General features: G+C 40.5%; 1 protein-coding gene and 1 pseudogene across 1 annotated transcript in view; one reads left to right on the top strand and one right to left on the bottom strand.

Moving 5' to 3' along the window:
- The window catches only part of NHS (NHS actin remodeling regulator), a 331581-nt gene that overhangs the window by 312672 nt on the left and 1669 nt on the right, over positions 1-17240 (bottom strand). The gene's annotated exons all lie outside the window — the stretch shown is intronic.
- On the top strand, positions 2497-2615 carry LOC118608252 (annotated as a pseudogene).

The raw sequence follows: 17240 nt of genomic DNA, 5'->3' as shown, positions 1-17240 counted from the left end.
CACAGCAGCAATAAGGTGGTAGTGGTGGGAGGAACCATGTGCTGCATATAGAGACACTGCATAGAGCAGATGGAACCCTAGAACTGAAGACAAAGAACCACATCTGAATCCCACATTCAAATTTCGAACAGTGTGGTCTTAAAGCTACCAGCAGGGCCTCCATCTCCTCAACTACCAAAAGAAAATCATACTATTTCCATATAGGTTTTTGAGGGGCTTTTTCAAATAACATGAGATAGTACTAGCAGAAAGCAGTCATATAATAAATGTTGAGGATGTGTGTGTGTGCATGTGCACACGCATGTGAGTGTAAGAACTTACTGATGTCTGCCTGAACATGTTTAGAAGAATCCTCTTGATAACAGTCAATCATCTAAGACAAAATTTCAGCCATCTTCCAAAAACTGGGGGCAGGGCTGGCTACAGGAAAAAGTCAAGGGGATGAAGAAGAATAAAGTGTAGGCCATGGTCTCGGCATATCCTACAGATGAGAAAGACAACTTAGGACAAGTAGAGTTACCCAGGTACTCAGAGTATGTCTGGATGTTTAAAGGCCTCTTATTCTGCATAAAGCTTTTTTGCATTTCACACCTGGTGAGTAAAAAAAAAAGCATATCCTCCCTCCGCCAACCCCACCTGCAACTCTAACTCTACCAAGCTACCTCACTAGGCCTCCAGTTTTTAAAAGCCAAAACTCAACTACATAGTAACCTCTACATTTGAAGAAAAATCTAGGTTAATTGTCCAAAACACTTCCCTCATGGAAAAATCAGCTCACCTATCCTCAGTTAGGAAAAGGAATGAAGCAAAGTATAGTAAAGTTTAAAACCATGTTCAAATTTATCATAAAATCTCACATTCAAAGGCCCAGCTGTGTGTCACTCAGCAGCAGGGTCCCCTGGGGGCTTCTCAAAATCACTTTTCAGACTAAACTGTAAAGGTTTCACACACCTTCACACCCAAAGTGATCCAAACGTTCCATGGAAAGACAAGGCAGCCATGTGGCTGCTTGGGCCTCAAAGATGTTTAAGATGTTCCCAGGATGCTTGAAGGAGAAGGGGAAGGCTAAAACCTTCACCCCTCAATTCCCCAATCATGGTCATTTCAAAACAGTGAGGAAGCCTGTGGGCCACCAGTGGTGGGAAGATAGTTACACCACTCATTCAGTCCAAGACTTCAAAACTCAGCAAAGGTATCTGAGGAGCTAATCCTACGTCAAGGGTCTGAAAGAAAGTTCTGTGGGTAGTTTTAGAATTTGCTTAAGGACTTTTCAACCTCCAAAAGCTACAAAGTTATGTTTACCCAGAGTTGCTACTTTGCAGATAAGATATCCAAGGCTCTGAAAGCAGAGCTGAAAGAATAGATCCTGTCAGGAGGATGGAGAGTCCTCCCCCTCTTCTTTGTCTCTTGCCCTTCTGAGGAAATCTGCTTTGCCTAGGTTTTGCATAAAACCTTGAAAGTAAAGGCAACTAGAGAAAGCAACTCCCCAATAGCTCTAAGGCTAAGCCAGCCAAGTGATTAGAGAACTCATCACTCTTCCTTCTCCATTCCCTCCCCAAGGAAAGGAAGCAATTTGAAAATCCAAAAGGATTCTCCTTCTCACAGAGAAAGAGCTGAAGCAGCGCCAATGAAGATTCCAATGTCAAACTCTGATTACATGGAGTTTGCAAGTGATTTGAAACATGGTTTTGTGAAGAGCCCTCATCTGAGAATTGAAAGGCCCCATAACTAGGCATTAACTCAAAAAAAGAAAGAAAGAAGTCCTTTTAAGTAGATCACATTTCCTCCATTTCAGAGCCCAAAACTTTGTCATTAGTGATCAGTAACAATCCTGACATTGCAGAAAAACAGAAAAAAACTTCTGCTTAGTGTAGGAGTCAAGGGACAGCAGGAATAAGAATAGTCACTGTTGGACAATTTGGTGACGGACAGAGGGGAGTGGGGTTGGAGGTATGGCAGAATTGGGTGAAGGGTTAAAGAAGTATGAATTACTACTTAATAGTTGTACATGGGAATGGGGAGCACCGCAGAGGGAAGGAAGTTAGCATTAATATGATGGCTAGGTAGAGGGCCAGGGGAAGGAAGGAGCAATTGTGCAGATCGTTTTATGAACAATGTACTGTATACTTGAAACTAATTTAAATAAATAAATTTTAAAGCAGAAGAATAGTCATTGTCACAGCCTTGAAGTATCTTATTAAAGGAGAAGGTTTTGTAAAACTACAACTCAGGGAGTTTTTATCCAACAGAGTACAGGTATGGTCACCCAAAGACAGGAACTAGAATGTTGATAGCAGCATTATTCAGAATAGCCCAAACTGGAAATTATCCAAATGTCCATTAATAGTAGAATGGAGAGTAAATCATGCTATATTCATATGAAGGAATACTATACGGCAATAAAAATAAATGAACTACAGCTATATGCGACAACATAAATAAAGCACATAAACATAATTTTGAGCAAAAAATCCTAATCTAAAAAAGCATATACTGGTCTACAGCCATGCCACCCTGAACATACTTGATCCCATCTGATCTCAGAAGCTAAGCAGGATTGGGCTTGGTTAGTACTTGGATGGGAGACCATCGTGCAATACCAGGTGCTGTAGGAGTAAAAAATAAAAAATAAGAGATTGTAAGCTGACAAGGTCTTTGCAATCTGTGAGATCAACCAAGGGTTGCCTCATCTATAAATAAATAAATAAATAAATAAATAAATAAATAAATAAATAATAAAAATAAAATAAAATAAAAAAGCATATACTGTATGATTCTAAAACAGGCCAAAGTGATTTATGCTTCATAGAAGTCAGGATAATGGCTATTTTGGGGGAGGTATGACTGGAAGAGAACAGTGGCAGAATTTCTAGAGGACTGCAAATGTTGTTTCATGATCCAGGTGCTGGTTACAGAAGTGTGTTCAATTTGTAACAATTCATTGAACTGTACACGTGATTTGTGCACATTGCTGTATTTGTATGATAATTAGATCTTAAAAATTTTACAAATACATGTAAATATGGAGAGGAGAGGGGAGGGGAGGGGAGGACAGAGAATTCTTTTGGTTACAGGTAGCAACATTTCTCTAGAAACTAGAACTCTGTTAACAGGTTTTTATTTCTGTTTGCTTATCTGAGAAAAGCTGCCACACTATTCTGGTCACACATATAAACTCTTTAGATCTCTCAGAAATAAAAGGCCCTACATACAGTTTGGTGCTCCTTTTAGTTACTAAAAGAACACCAAAAACTTCAGAATACTTTTATCATCTGTGCATTTCCAGGAAAACCAGTCCTCCTCTCTCTGCACTATACCTCTGTATTAGTCAGAGTCAGCTAACTGCTGTAACAAACATCTCCTAAATCTCGCAATAAAAATTTAACTCTCTGTCATGTGAAATCCAATCAGGTACTGGCAAAGAACTTTTCATGGAGTGATTTAGGGACCCAGGCTCCATCCATCTGGTGGCTCTACCATCTCTTAGAGCCTTGGAGTCCTCTGCTGAATCTTCTGTATGCAGTCAGCAGAGCGGGAGAGAAATAAACTGCAAAGGATTGTGCAGGAGCCATTATACAACCATCCCAAAGTAGAATAATTATTGCTCCCACTATCCACCTGGACATAATTCAGTCAAATGGTCATACCCAACTGTAAGAGAGGCGTAATCGATAAAAAATAGGAAATGTAGTCTCACTGTAGGCTCAGGAGGAAAAGAAAAAGGGAAAGACTTGGTAAACATCACAGGGATTCTGTGTCATGGTCTTCCCAGATCTATCATCTCTCTTATGCTAGCTGTTCCATGCCAGATGTCTGACTACAAGGAGCAGAAGACAAAGCCCTGGACCTGTCATTATAGGAAAAGAAAGTGAAGGTATAGGTGTCTCTACTCTGCACCACTTCCACAATGGCACAGATCTTCAACCAGAACTCTCCTATCATCAGTGGAAGTCCACAACCCTAAGAATGAGGGGGTAATGGCAACTGGATGTTAAATTGTTCCTGTAGTGTTCCACAACATGAGTTAGGCCAGCCGAGCCAAAAAGCAGAGTGACACTCTTCTGCCTCATATTCCAGCTGACCAGACATCCAGCTGACCAGAATATTTACACTGGTTGACAAGCCACAAGGGCTGGGTTTTATCTATTTTTATACCTATTTCCTTTACCAAAGCCTCCTGCTAATAATAATAAAACAACAACAAAAATAGTAGCATCAATGGTATACATGTATTAGCCTTATTCTGTGTATGTGCTACATACCGATGGCACTGTCCATAGATTAATTCACTTAATCTCAATAATTCTATGTAGTAAGTACTGATAGTATCCTCATTTCACAGATAAGGAAACTAAGGCACAGAGACTAAGAATCTGTCCAAGGACTCACAGCTGGCAAGTGGCAGAACTGATAGAATCAAACACAAACACATACTTTTACTAGAAAGGTACCAGGATTAGGAGCACAGACTGTGATCATAACAAAATCCCAGTATCTCAGTAAGCAAATCTTGAACCCAAGCTTCCTAAGTGCAGAGCATGATATAACCAACCTGATCAGGCCACTGAAAAGCATACAGAGCAACTTGGAAAGAAAACAAAGTACACAATGAGAAGTAAAAGAGGGTATCTCTTTGGCTTTTTTTTTTAATTTTCCTTCTCACTCAACAGCCATTAAAACTTCAAATTGACAAATCAATTTAAAAAAAACAAAAGAGTTTCAAATTTGCATTGATAATCCAATGCCCTTAATAGTCTACCCCATTCATTGTCTTTATTCAAATATTTTGTAAGCGAATCCCATTTCTCACTATCACTTCTCATCCTATTGTTGGCCTGAGATTTGCTGGTATAGGATATGGGGCAACGGGTTAAAATAAAGCCACATCAGCACAACCTTATGCAATATATTTTTCTTCATGTAATTGTATTAATTTTAATTAGCAAATGCTAAAACTTTGCCAGATGAGCACTAGTGACATCTGATAATGGACCATGGTATCAACATCTCTTCTCTCACACTGAAGACATTTAACCCAAGTGAAACTCTTAGAAAACCTTCCAGGGAATCCTTCCTGGTATATCTTCTTGGTTTGCCCATTTTCCCCCAACAATGCTTCAAACTTTGAAGCATCTGTCTTTCCATGACTTCTTGCATGGAAAAGGATTTCTAAGGTATTTATCATGCTTCACTTTTCCCCCCTCAAATTTAATCTCTAAAATTGAATTCTCAATAAACATGGGCCATCTCACAATTGAAGCTCTTCAGCAGTGAGTGGGGGACTGGCTGAGGCAGCAGAATTCTGATGTGAAATAAAAAAAGGAAAATACAACTTTACTTGCATTATTAAAATAGAAATACAGACTTGAAGAACAGAGCGCAGATGCATGCTGGACAGAAACATAAATATTGATATTATATTCTAATGAACATTATGTCTCTCTGGCTGTCATCCTTCCACATAGCTACTAGTTCTCCCCTCTCTCACATATCTGGTATTAAAAATCAAGAGTAGCTGAACTCTAAAATGGGGCTTCTTATTTCACAAATCTTAATGTACTTAGAATAATCAGAAATAAAATTTAAAGAACTTTCTTCATCTTCTATCCAGTCTTCAAGCTTCAGCATAAAATGAGAATGGTTGTAAATCAGTGTTCTCTACTACTTAGAAATGTGCCTCAGAGTAAGAAACTTTTTTCCATGTCTTTTTAAATGTTATTTTAGGTTTATTTTAGAAAAACTCCTACTGCTAAATTACTCATGGGGCCTCTGAGGCCAGATTCTTATCCTTGTCTCAAACCAGGTCCTCCCTAAAGTTTGGCACCCACACCAGAAAGAGAAAACTCCACTGTTCCAATGGTCTTTAAAATCTTTTCTTTTCTTTCAATCTCTTTAAAATTGTGATATAATTGACATACAAGATTGCATTAATTTCAGGTGTACAACATACTGATTCAATATTTGTATTGAATATTGTTAGGCAAAATGATCACAATAAATCTAGTTAACATCCATCACCACACACTTACAAATTTTTTTCTTGTGATAAGAACATTTAAGATCTACTCTCTTAGCAACTTTCAAATATATAATACATCATTATTGACTATAGTCACCATGCTGTACCTTACATCCCAGGACTTATTCATCTTATAGCTGGAAGTCTGTTCCTTTGCAAATCTCATACAGGGAATCACTAGTTCTTAGTCTGATCCTAATGGAGAGCTCAGAAATTCCTGTGGAATCACTTTCTTCCATGTCTGTATTCATACTACAGCCCCAGTAGGGACCAATGTGAGGGAGCCATAGTTCGAATACTGCTTTCCTACCTCAAAAAAGTATGGCCTACATCAATGGTCTTCAACCTTTTTGGTACCAGGGACCGGTGCACCTATGAGAATCTAACTCCCGATGATCTGAGGTGGAGCTGAGGCCATGATGCTAGTGCTGGGGAGCGGCTGCAAATACAGATGAAGCTTTGCTGGCTCACCGGCCACTCACCTCCTGCTGTGCAGCCCCATTCCTAACAGGCCATGGTTGGTACTGTGACCCAAGGGTTGGGGACTCCTAATCTATATGAAGTGAGGAAATCCTCTCTCTCAATAGGGATTTGGGTTAAACAAGTGCATACAGTTGTTAAAGCTCATCAGATTATGTACTTGCAATCCATACATTTCACTGTACGGAAATTATAAATTGATTTTTAAGGAATATTTATTAGAACACCTTTTAAATTTTTGCAAGACAGAAAAATAAGATTAGTAAACAAGATCCTGGAAGAAATTTTTATTTCCTCAAAAGTCAGAAGTGGCTTCATAAAACACATTAGACCTATGTGAAAATTCCCCTTTGCTCCTAGAAAAAGCACGGCACATTGTAACACTATTTCTTCTGGAGCAAACCTGGCAGAGTAATTTGGGAGAGCTTCCCTTTTCTTCTCAATTTTATGCCCTTTCCTGTGAGTTGAATTGCCTAAACATGAAACAGAAAATGTCAATGTCTCTAAATTGAATCCAACCACTTCTCATTACTTTCACCAAACCATCACCATCTCTGACCAGGACAATTGCAACAGCCTCCCACTTGGTCACCCTGCTCCTACCCCTATCTCTCCCAGTCTCTTCTTGACACAATAGCCAAAGTGATCCTTTTAAACAATAAGTCAATCATGTCATTCCCAGGCTTAAAACCCTCCAAGAGTCCCCACTTCACTCAGAGCAAAAAGCAAAGCCCTCACGGCAGCCTACTAGACCCTACATGAGCTGCCCTCCAACCTCACCTCCCTGGCCTACTCTCCTCCTGCTCCCCTCCTTGCTCATTCCACATCCACCACACTGGCCAGCTTGCCGTCCCTCCAACATGCCAGGTATGCTCTCACCTCAGGGCCTTTGCGCTGGCTCTTGTTCCTTCCGCTGGAATACTCTTCCTCCAGCTACCTACATCATTAACTCCCTCACCTCTTTCCAATCTTCACTCAAATGCTGCTTCCTCAATGAGGCCCACCTGACCGCCCTATTTAAAATAGCAAATCCCACTCAAATCCTCTGGACTTCTCTCACCCTGCTCTATAACTTTTAGCCCACGACTTATCACCCCCTAATTGCTTTGTAATCTCCTTAAATGCATTGTTTGTTGTTTATTGTTTGTCTCTCTCCACTATAAGCTCTTTGTAATGTTTCATTCACTGATGAGACCCAAATGTCAAGAATATTGCCTGGCATAAGATAAATGAATGAATCTGGATTATAAGATCATTGGTCATTTTTTTTCCTATACTTGTGTGCATAACAATAAGAGACCATAGAAAGCATAAAATCTTAAAAGTCATTTGACTATGCAGAGGGAAATAGCATTGATTGGTCGGCTATCTCCTTCCCTCTGACCCAGCATTTCACAGATTCAGGCTCAAGTTTTCACCTACTCACAAAAAAAATAGCACATGCCTCCCACTCTGCATGATCCAATTACAGTACCAATAATATAAACAACCAATAATTACCAGGGGCTCACCATGTCCCAGGCACAATTCTCAGTGCCTGTGTACCTTGATTCCTTCAGTTCTTTCAGCAATATAATGCAGTAGGTACTGTTTTTATCTCCATTCCATAATAGATGAAAAAATATTCAGCAAATTTTCCGAAGTCATATAGCTTTGAAAGTGCAGGCCCAGGATTTGAACCTAAAATGAGCTAACTTCAGAGTCCAAACTCTTAACCACATACTCACTTGCTTCTCAACAATTTGATAAACCTGACACTTGTCAACTTTCCTCAAACTGACCCTAAGCAAACCTCTCCTTAAGAAATAAGGATATAAAGTTCTCATCAGGTATCCTAAAAGAAAGGAAAGGATAAATACTCTGATTCTCTGCCTTTTATAAACCAGGCACTTTGGAGTAAAAGAAATGAACTCTAGGACCCAGAGTCCCCTTGCAGTCCAAAGGTGCAGTCATTCTATGGCCAAAACACCAAAGCAGATTCCCAAAAATAAACTCTTTATCCATTATATACAAAAAAATTTAAATGGCCCCTCTGATGGCTGTAAGTGAGTCCAGTCTGAGCCAGACTAACCTCATTTCCCTTTTGAGTAGGTTTATTATACTGGGAGATCAAAGGAATACTACAGACATATGGTATCTTGATTTCAGCAAACCATTTGAAAATCGTTCATGATGACAGATCTTGTGGGCAAGGTGGAGAAATGTGGTTTGAATGGGATGGTGGGGGGAGGATTTGTGGCTGCTGAAACAATGGTACCCAAGGAATATTGATTAATAGACATCGACTTGGAAGGATGTTGCTAGTAGTTACTGCCAACGGGCTCTGGCCTTCGGTCCATCTGAACAATAACTTTATCGAAGATGTGGGTGATGGGCTAGAATCATGTTTATGATATCTGCAGAGAGCAAAATGCCATGGGCAGTAGCTGACACATTGAATCAAGGTTTTAAACTATTACCACTGATTGGAAGTGAAAGAGCAAAGCGAGCAAGATTCAATTTAACAGAGACAATAGGGAAGTCTTGTGAAATTTAAGTTCAAAATACCAACTGCACAAATGGAATAGAGGAATCCTCATGTAAAAGAACTGTCCCTACAAATGTAAGGAGTTTGTTGGGCCATAAGAACAAAAATGCACCAATAATGTCTTGCAATAGTTACAACAAGGGCCATCTTATTGGTAGTGGGGCATTCATATGAAGGAATGGGTCCATTCATGTTCTAGACCTGTGGCAGAGGGCAACAAGCATGGGAGGGGACAGGAAACTCAGCATTAAGTGGCCTGGTTGAAAGAACTAAAGTTGTTTTACCTAAAATGAAGAAAGCTTAGAAGGGACCATAACCATAACCTCAAGCCACTTAAAAGATATGTTGGATAAGAAATTATAAACATATTCCATATAGCTCCACAAACTAAAATTAGTACTAAAAGGCTGGCGCTACAAAAAGAAAGATTTAGTCTTATTATAGATGAGGATTGTTTGAGAATGGGAACTACCCAGCAATACAGTTAGGGTGGGATGGCCACTTCCAATTCCAGAGGGTGTGGAAACCAGATGGGTTGCCATTTGAGTGGGAGGTTGGATTCAATGGGTTCTAAGGTCTTTCCCAACTCTAAAAGCTCAAGATTCTCAAACGCTTGTTAAATTCACTTTATTCTTGGTTAATTTCACTTGGAAGGGTTTAGGACCTTCATAATTAAGTAATTTTTCAGCATATGGATGCCCTGGCCCTCAGATTTCTATTTCAGTACACCTAAACCTTCTCATGTTCATTAGTGGGTTGAGAGAGAGAGAGAGAGAGATTAATGTCAGAAATAAAAGTTGATCATGCCTGTCTTAGTCATTCAGAAAGATGAGCTAGACAGTGTTGCTGTCCTTCATGGGATTTCAGTCTCCAAAACCTTGTTTCAACAAATTTAGACCTTAGAATGACAGGCTTACATTGAGAAACCATTCCCACTTCATTATTTTTTATTTTCATTTATTATGAAGATGCGATTCATGATGAATTCTTGACATGAAAAGAATTTTCAGAAGTTTTGTGATGGTTTGTTCCAGGCATACTCTTCCCCTGACTTTTCAATAATGTCCCACAAAATCTTATATTTCACTATTTTTAATAGAGTAAAAATAAATTAAACTGAACTGTTAAAACAAAATTTCAACTACATTTAAAATTGTCTTTGTCCCTAAAATTTCAAATTATTATATGAAGTCAATGAATCTTTAAGACTCTTGTGCTAATGTGGGACAATAGGAGAGATTTCATATGTCATTGCAAATTAGAGGTAATGCCCATGAAAGGTAGACTAGAAGCTCTGAGATTGAAGGCTTTCTGAGAGCTTATGTGGAATTTACGCTTTCTTGATGGCATTGTATGGAAAAGGTCCCCAAAAACAGGAAAAAGGAAATCTTTATTGTTACCATCTTAGCAATATCAGCCTAACCAACTCTCAAGGATTTCCTAGGTAAAGTAGTTCTGCAGTTTTGATTTAAAAGCCCAATTCAGTACAACAAGAAAAGTCAAGAAAGAAATGTGTTGCTGTTACTGGTTATGAGGAAAGTACAACCATGAATTATTAACTTTTGAAAGATTGCTTTATTCTCAGTTGTTCTGTGATGGGTTTAAAAGCAGCTTTCAATGGAGTTGTTAGGATCTCATAATGCCTCAAAGAAACTCACTGAGTAGAGACAGGAGGAAAAGAAACATAACCACAGTTACTGAAACATCAAAAAGAAAAAAAAAAACCACATTAACCAATTTGCAAAAGGTTTTCACATGTGTTGAAATGAACAGAATGAGGAAGAACAGCATCATCCTTCCAAAAGCAGAATGAACCCATGATTAGCATTACCATACCAACCCAAAATGATCAATTCACCCAATGTGTTATTTCCTAGTTTCTTTGCAGGTTTAGCAGTTTCTGTATCTGTTCTGGTTGAAATTAGGCTTCTCAAATAGGGAACTTGTATATCTTAGGGCCATTACTGACCTCATTTCATAGGATGATAAACAGTACTCTAAAAGGCTGGCAATGGACTGTTGAAGAACTGAGGAGGTGTGTTATCATCATCTTAGACTTGAGCTCTTTCTGTGCCCCTTCTCATTCCGGAAACACTAAAGATCTCTCCTAAAGGTAGTAAGTTATTTCCAGACCCAACACAGAGCATCTGAGAGGGGCCAGGCATGTGGCTAATATAATAATCCTGAGGGCCTAGATCTCTGCCATCACAGTTCAAAAATTAAACAGATTGTTTTTGTCTTGATTCCCCCAGACCCTATAAGTACAAGTATAAGTTCAATTACAAGTAGTTTATGTGAGAAGTGTCCTCAGGAAACACCCATAGGTGAATGAGAAAGTGAGATGGACAAAGGAAGGCAGAGAATACAAAGTCTGTCATCTAATAAGTCACCACTGTAGGCAACTAGAGCTCAATGCTACTGTGGAACTCTGAGAGATGATGTAGAACATGCCTCAGAGTTCTCTCACTCAAAGGGCGAAGAAGGTGGGGGTATTCATCTACTAGCACCTTGTCCATCACTGGTTGAGTGCTGCTTCAGGAGTATTAACTCACTGGCAATTCTGGCTTTCCCTGTGTGCAAGGAAGGCCAAGCATAGTCCATTACCCAGGGGAAAAAAGCCCTAGGCAGAGTCCCAGGAGTTTGCAGTTAGCGGCCTTCAACATGAGAGTTGAGGGCTGAAGGAATATAGATAGAGTGATAACGCTGTCTGCTATTCACAATGAGAAAAGCTAAGAGAAAGATTACCACAGAGTTCTAGATAACTTGTAGGTAGGTAGGTGGTGGGCAAAGAATCAGGTTCCACTTAACAGAGAAGATGATATATCAGCTAAGTACCAAAGAGTGATCATGTAGAAAGTAGTCAGTGAAATGTTCCAGAAGAGGAAAGAGTAAGATGTACATAGGCATGAGAACTAAGAAAGCCTAGCAAATTGGGGAACCCCCAGTAGTTTAGTATAACTAAACCGGCAGAAAATGGAGAAGGCAGGGAGGGCCAATGGGTATAAAAGCAAGAGATGAAGCTTGTCAAGTGGACATAAGCATATAGATAAAGGCCCTGATTTAAATATAATAATTCCCCTAGATTTTTGTGGCAATGCACAGAAGAAAAGTCTAGTACTTGGGAACAAAGCTGTGGACTTGGACCCGGATCCTCATTCTAGGCTCCAGCACTTTCTAGCTGTTGCTACCTGGAGCAAGTTGCTAACCCTCAGTAAAATGGGAAAATAATTGCACCACTCACCTGGAGTTGTGAAATTAAATTAGGTAATTCATATAAAGATCTTGGCATATAGCAGAACTCAATAAATGTTAGCTAAAAATTAAATCAATCCAATGAATAGACAACAAAGATGTCACCATAGAGCAATGAAGAAATGGTGATCTTTTCAGTAAGTGACAATGGATCAATTGTGTATCCATATGGGAAAAAAGTCATCTTGACCCCTACACCTCATGCCATTTGCAAACATCAATTTCATATGAATCATGGATATAAATGACAAAAGCAAAACAAAAAACTTTTAGAATATAAGAGAACATCTTCGTAACCTTGGGGTCAGTGAAGAATTTAAGAATAGACAGAACACAAAAACAGCAATCATAAAGTAAAGGATTGATAAACTGGACTACATAAAAATAAGAACTTCTGCTCACCAAAAGGCAGCACTTAGAGTGAAAAGGCAAGCCAGAGTGAGAAAAGTTATTTGCAATTCCTATAGCTCACATATTACTCATATCCACAATATAGAAAGAACTCTTACAATACAATGAAAAAGATACAAAAAACCTACTGAAAAATGAGCAAAGGCCTTAAACAGGTAATTCACAAAGAGAATATTCAAATGGTCAGAAATACATATATGAAAACGTGCTCAATCTCGCAAGCTATCAGAGAAGTTAAAACCACAAGGTTTTTATTACCAACCTACTATAGTAGCTATAATGAATAACACAATACTAGTGTTGGTGAGGATGTGGAGAAACTGGAACTTTCATAGGAGTGTAAATAGGTACTCCTACTTTTATAGGAGTGTAAATAGGTACAACCAGTTTAGAATATTGTTAGAACTGTAGCTACTAAAGCCAAACATATCCATCCCCTTTGATCCAGCAATTCCACTTTTAGATATATACCAAACAGCTGTGTATACATAAACTCCTCAAAAGGCAAGTAAAAAAGAATGTGTCAACAGCTCTAAACTGGAAACAACCCAAATAGCCATGACCAAGAGAATGGATCAACAAATTGTGGTATATTCACACAAAAGAATTTTATTCAGCAATTAGAATGAACAACCTACTTGTATATGCAACAATATGGAAGAACCTTGCAAACACAATGGGTGAACAATGCTGCACACCAAAAAGTATATACTATATGACTCCACTTACATAAAGTTCAAAAACAGGAGAATCTAATTGACGGAGGTAGAAGTCAGAATAGTGGTTACCTTTGGGAAGGGGGATACTTACTGGTAAAGGGTCTGGGGGAGTGAGGATTTTCAGGATACAGTAATGCTTTATTTCTTGATATGGATGATGGTTACATGAGTTGAACATTTTGTGAAAATTAACCAAGTTGTACATTTATGGTCTGTGTACTTTTCTGTATGAATGCTCAATTTTAATATAAATTTTACTTTAAAACTCAGCAACTAAATATAATCAACAGCAACCAAAAAGCCAACAACATTAAAATGTCTAAGGATGAACAGCTTGGGGTCGAGGTCCACAATGTAATTCCAAAGTCTCAGGTTCGAGTGAGTAAAACGCTGAACTTCAAGGTTATGACCATAAATCTCAGAAGGCTCTCACTATAACCAGGTAATTTCTCCTACACTTCTTTACTGCATCCATGTTCCCTCCCCACCCCCCACCCCCCGGAAACGACTTTAGCACCTTCCCTTCTCTCCTCCCATCACCAACACCCTCTCAGCTGATGAACTCATCAGGTACTTCACAGAGAAAAGAAATGTAATCGTATAAGAACACTCCATCTCACCATCATCAATTCACCTGCCCACATCCTCCATTTTCCCACCAGTTCCCATGGATGAAAGGGCACTTTGTTCCCTTCCATTCTCCACTTCTCAAAGTCTTCCACAATTATCCAGTTCTTTCTTCAGCATCATCAATTTCCCCCTCTCCCTGGAATCTAAATATGCCTAAAAATTAATACCTTTTAAGAAAGTCTCCCTCAACACTGTATTCCCTGCCAACCACTGCTCCATTTCCCCACTCCTCATTCACAGTAAACTACTTACAAGAGGCATCTGCGTTTACTATCTGTTCTTCCATCCCTCCTGTTCTCTCTGCATCCCCTCTAATTTGGCCTTCATCTCCACCCCTACATGTAAATGGCACCTATCAAGACCATTAATTGCTTACCAGTTACCAAACTCAATGGTCTCATCTCAGTGCTCATCTTACTGTCAGAAGCATTTGACCAAGTTGACTTCATCCTTGAAACACCTTCCGGCTTCCATCATACTACACTCTTCTGATTTTCCTTCTAGCTTGCTGGCTGCTCTTTCTCAGTCTTTCTCCTCTTCTAAACTTCCAAAGTTGGGCTGCCTTAGGCTAAGTACTGGCCCCCTTTTCTTTGCTATCTACATTATCCCTAGCTCCATAGCTTCACATACCATCTTTACCCTTATGTCTCATATTTGTATCTCCAGCCTGGACCTGTCTCTTGAGTTCTAAACTTACACATCTAATGCTCTAAGTCACATGAGGCATCTCAAGTTAACATGGCACAAATAGAAAACTACTGATTCCATCCTCCCCACAATAAAATATCCACTTTTCCACTACCCTTAGACATTTCTGGAAATGGTACCACCTTCTATGAGTTGTTTAAGCCTTCCCCTCCCCCTAAAAAAACGAGGAGTCATCCATAGTTGTTTTTTTCCTCTAATACCCTGTACCCAATCCTGTTAGTAAGTCCTATTAATGCTATTTCCTAAATGAATTCAGAATCCTACCACTTCCCACTGGCTCTAGCTACCTCCATAGTCCTAGCCACGATCATTGGTCACATTGTTCAACTGGTCTACCAGTCTTCAGACTTGCCTCCAGAGTGACTTCACTAAAGTATATGTCAGATCGTATCATCCCTGCAAATCCCTTAGGCTGTCTCAGGGCAACAGGAAGCAGCTATCCATGGATGAAGCCCCACGCAGACTACATGGGGACTGGTAATCCTGGTAAAAAGGCTATACAGGGAGCATTGAAGTGCCCAGACACCTTCAAAGGGAGAGAAAAAAGTAACATGGGTCACTTCCTTTGATACTTCCCTAGGTATTGAGCAATGCTGAAAGGAGATGCATAATGTAGCAGATGCCACTGGTACTCCACCCATAGCTCCTCTGCCCTCCCCCAGAGGACCCCTGCAGATAGTCTTGTAAATATACCTGCAGGTTTTTTGGCCTGGGAGCATGGTGGGCCCACACATAGGGACCAGGGAGTTCATGTGGAAGTTGGTGGATAAATACTCCAGCTTTCTCACTCCTCAGTAGAACTTCTGAGGTGGGTGCTAGATTGAATCCCGGTTGCCCTCAGTGGTAACCAAGCTCACAGCTTGCATGAGCTTTCCTCCCTGTCCTGTCCCACTTCTCACTCTCTTGCTGTGCTTCCTGGGATTCCCTCAGAAATAAACCACTTGCACAGAAACCATAATATGAAGTGTAGAGGTTCAAAAAAATTTTTAAAGTAAGAGATTCTTAAGTCCATCCCTGAGTATTATATTATCCCCATATTTATTTATTTGTGTATAAATATTCAAAAATAGAGCATATATTCATCATCGACTATAGGCACAGGTTAAATTTTTTCCCCTTTTCTCCATTAACCATTAGTTCATACTCTAGTTAAAAGGACTTGAAAGGACTGTGTCAGATTCCAGGTAAATAACTACTCACCGCTGCCTCTAAAGAAAGAGAGAAAAGGACACAGTCTGCTCCCGTACTGAGTTTCATTTGTGTGATTTAATGAGTGGTCTCTCTCTCTCTCTCTCTCTCTCTCTCTCTCTCTCTCTCTCTCTCTCTCTCTGTCTCTCTCTGTCTCTCTCTCTCTCTGTCTCTCTCTGTCTCTCTCTCTCTCTCTCTCACACACACACACACACACACACACACGCACACACACGGGAAATGTACGCACCACTCAACAGTCTGCAAAACTTCCCTCCAGTTCTTTTGAAGTAAAATCACCACTCACACCGACCGCACTCCCCAGATATCAGCGCTGTGGAAAGTGAAGGGGCTGCTCCTGCTGTGCGGTTTGGGGTAAAAGGGAGGCAGGATTAAAGCGCTCATTTCAAGTCCCAAAAGTAAAATACGACTTGGCCTACGGCAGTCCTAATTCTTTCCAGAACTCATCCCCGGAATTGCCCTTTTAAACAACCAGCCATTAACCCAACTCCGGTCTTTTATAGCTGCGAAAACCGATCGCGCACATCATTTATTAATTACGCCTATTATTGTTGTTATTGCAGAAAAGCAGCGAATTCCCGGGGAGGCGTTCAAAGGGTTTTCTTCGGGGGGCAATGCGCGAGCTGGGTTGCAAGGCAGAGGTGCCCAGAAATCCCCGGGGAAGGATGCCGTGAGAGCGCCCCCGCCCTGCACTTTTCGGGGGTACCGCACATCCGCGCAGCTGCTGCAGCAACCGGGAAAGCTTCTTATGTAAGTCAGAGCCGCTGACATCACCTTCGCCGTGAGCGCTGCAGCCGGACTTGATGCCTAAGGACCCACTCACCCACCTAGTGCTCCCGCCCACCGTCGGTTCATTTCTAAATGATTCCGCAGCCACCTGATTTGACCGACGATGAGCCCGGGGACCCACCTGAGTGCGTCTCTGAAGGCAGATGACACAGAATTACATTTATTGGGAGCCATAGGGTGTCGCAAGAGTTAACAGGCAACAAAGATGCTTAGGGGTCCTCCACACGCGGGTGGATTTGGGCGACAGTACACGGGTGGAGGTGACGCTTCTGGGATCCTCGGAGGGCAGATAGCACAGAGAGCCATTTGGTAGAAACCCTGTGTTTGTTTAGGGCAGAAAAAAATGCCCAGGAGTCTCATTGCTTTCCCCAGGGCCCGGGACACTCCTCCCTCCACACCGCCTCTCTGAGCTACAAGGCTGGAGCAGAGCGCTTGGGAGTTCACTCCAGGAGGCAAGCGGCGCCTCATTACGTCGCAACGGAGAGCTCAAGGCACA

Source organism: Rousettus aegyptiacus, unplaced genomic scaffold (assembly GCF_014176215.1).
Source record: "Rousettus aegyptiacus isolate mRouAeg1 unplaced genomic scaffold, mRouAeg1.p scaffold_m13_p_9, whole genome shotgun sequence".
Lineage (NCBI taxonomy): Eukaryota > Metazoa > Chordata > Mammalia > Chiroptera > Pteropodidae > Rousettus > Rousettus aegyptiacus.
This window is presented reverse-complemented; position numbering and strand designations above follow the sequence as displayed.